The sequence below is a fragment of the Macrotis lagotis genome, chromosome 1 (genome assembly GCF_037893015.1).
Source record: "Macrotis lagotis isolate mMagLag1 chromosome 1, bilby.v1.9.chrom.fasta, whole genome shotgun sequence".
NCBI classification, from domain to species: domain Eukaryota; kingdom Metazoa; phylum Chordata; class Mammalia; order Peramelemorphia; family Peramelidae; genus Macrotis; species Macrotis lagotis.
The window spans coordinates 100,525,134-100,528,003 of NC_133658.1; positions in this window are offsets into that span (position 1 = coordinate 100,525,134).

A 2,870-nucleotide genomic window follows, 5' to 3' on the forward strand; every position below is an offset into this window, starting at 1 on the left:
GAGAGCTAGTTTTCCCTTAACTACTGGGGGGCTTGGTCAATAGATTTCAAGAGATAGAGACCTCCTCTAGGAATACAATACTTAGAGGCAGTCATAGACTATGACTTAGTGGATAAATACTAAGGACTTGCTTGAAGCTTAGAGGTTAAAAGTGTGCTTTGCCCAAGGAGACAAAGCTTCTAAATGTCAGAGGCAGGATTTGAAACCAAGAATTCTCTCCAAGCCCTGTCTGTAATCTTTACACTATATCAGATTGCTTTTTATTAAAAATAAAAATAGTAAAATGCATCTGGTTCTGGTTCTTGTCCTTCATTATCGAAGATGACCGAAATGACATCACTATGTTTGAGACAAATTAGTGTGTTCCACTGTGGCTGATCAGACCAATACAAACTCTGAATTCCTTACCGCAGTATAAGTTGGGCACCAACAGACCATGTGAACACCTGGGGTGGGTACTCTAAACTTACGAAGGTCATGTTTCCTTTTATCTGTTTCAATTCTGCCTTTCTCATAGAACGCAGCACCCTTGCTGAGAATGGCATGCCATGCTGGGTGGTCCTATGCCAATGTCTCCCATGCTGTACAATCAATCAATTCTAAAGTTCTTCAATAAGATCCTCAGGGTGTCTCGGTATCGATTCTTCTGACCCCCTTGTGAGTGCTTGGCCTTGTGTGAGTTCTCCATAAAATAGTTTTTTTTGTTGTTGCTGTTAAGTGTATGTCTGGTATTCTAACAACAAAGTTGCCCTCTCTGTAGTAATGTCAAAATGCTAGGCAGTTTAGCCCGAGAAAGGACCTCAGTATTCTGGTATCTTCTCCTTCCAAGTGATCTTCAGAATCTTCATAAGACAATTCAAAGGGAAGTGATTCAGTTTCCTGACATGACACTGGTAGACAATCCAGATTTCACAGGCATATAGCAATGAAATCAGCACAAACAGCTCTGTAGATGTTCAGTTTGGTAGTCAGTATATTTTTTAAAAAATATTTATCTATTTATGGGTTTTTTGGAAGGCAATGAGACTAAGTGGTTTGCCCAAGGCCACACAGCTAGGTAATTATTAAGTGTCTGAGTCCGAATTTGAACTCAGGTACTCCTGACTCCAGGGCCAGTGCTCTATCCACTGTACTACCTAGCCGCCCCTTGGTAGTCAATCTAATACCTCTTTCCCACACTTTCTTTCAGAGCTTCCCAAATACTGAGCTAGATCTGGTAATTCGAGTGTCAACCTCATTGTCAATGTGTGCCTCCCTAAAAAAAACACTGCCAAGGTAAATGAACTTGTCCACAGTACTTAAAACTTCTCCATTTGCTGTAACCAATGGTTCCACATTTGGATGATATGGTGCTGGCTGATGGAGCACTTGTATTTTCTTGGTGTTAATTGCAAAACCAAAATGAGCACAAGCAGCAGAAAATTGATCCATACTTTGTTGCATCTCTGCTTCAGAGGCTGCATTGAGGGCACAATCATCTGCAAACAAAAGATCATGCACCAACACTCCCTCCACTTTGGACTTGGCTTGTAGTCCTTTCAAGTTAAAGAATTTGACATCAGTATGGTAGCTGACCTTGAGGCCAGGTTCATCCTCAATGAAGGCGTTTGATAACATGGCTGAAAACATCTTGCTAAAAACTATGGGAGAGGGGTGGCTAGGTGGTGCAGTGGATAGAACATCAGCCCTGGAGTCAGGAGTACCTGAGTTCAAATCTGGCCTCAGACACTTAATAATTACCTAGCTGTGTGGCTTTGGGCAAATCACTTAACCCCATTGCCTTGCAAAAACTAAAACAAAAAACAAAAACAAACTATAGGAGCAAGGACACATCCTTGTTTTACTCCATTGGTGATTGGGAAATCTCAAGAGCATCATCCCCTGTCTAGAACCCAGGGATGTGGGGAGTCCATTGCTCAAACAAAAACTGATTGAAATTTTCCAGGTTATATGTCATGAAGAGGTTATCCCCCAAGAATTCAAGGCTGGTTCCAACATCCATTCTCTATAAAGGTAAAGAGAATATATTGTCCTGTGACAATCATAGGGGTAGTAAAATACATAGATGATCTCTAACTACCATCGGGGTTAATGGTAAACATGAAAGCATTTTAATGATGACTCATAATCTTTCTTTCACATAGTACACTAAGGCATCTCAATGAATGTCATCTCAATAAAAATACATATATTTTGGAGTGAGGGGAAATAATTGATCACAATATGCAAGACAAAAGGAATTTAGTAAGTTATAATATAATCACATGATATATAATAAATATAAAATAATAAAGTATAAATAAAGTACTAACTCAGTTGGTCTGCTTAGTTTTGACTTTGGGAACATCATTCATCCCCTACAGGACAACTTCAATACTAGAAATTCCAACATCATGGAGATTGCTTCAATTTTGGTACTTTCAATATCTCCTCAGTTGCCTTTTTCCTCTGATTGGAGGAATGGAAGGTAGAACAATAATAACAAAAAATTTTCCCAAATTCTTTCTTTATAGCATTAACATAAAAGTTGTAAGGGAAGTCCACTTTAGAAATGGGAAAATCCATGGGTAAAGCCAGGGAAAAAGGAAAGGAAGGGAATAAACATTTATTAAGAATTTATGTGAAAATACTGTATTAAGCACTTTACAAATCCTGTTTCATTTAATCTTCACAATAACCCTTGCAGATAGCTGCTATTAGAATCCTTTAAAGGGCTATACAAATACTAGTGGCTGCTGCTACCGTAGTTATAACTGAGGTGAATAGGAGTTAAGGGACTTCCCATGATCACTCATGGAAGGGAAGGAAAAGGAAAGGAAGGGAAGGGAGGGAAAGTGAGGAAACTATAGCAGGTAGAGATTAAATGACTT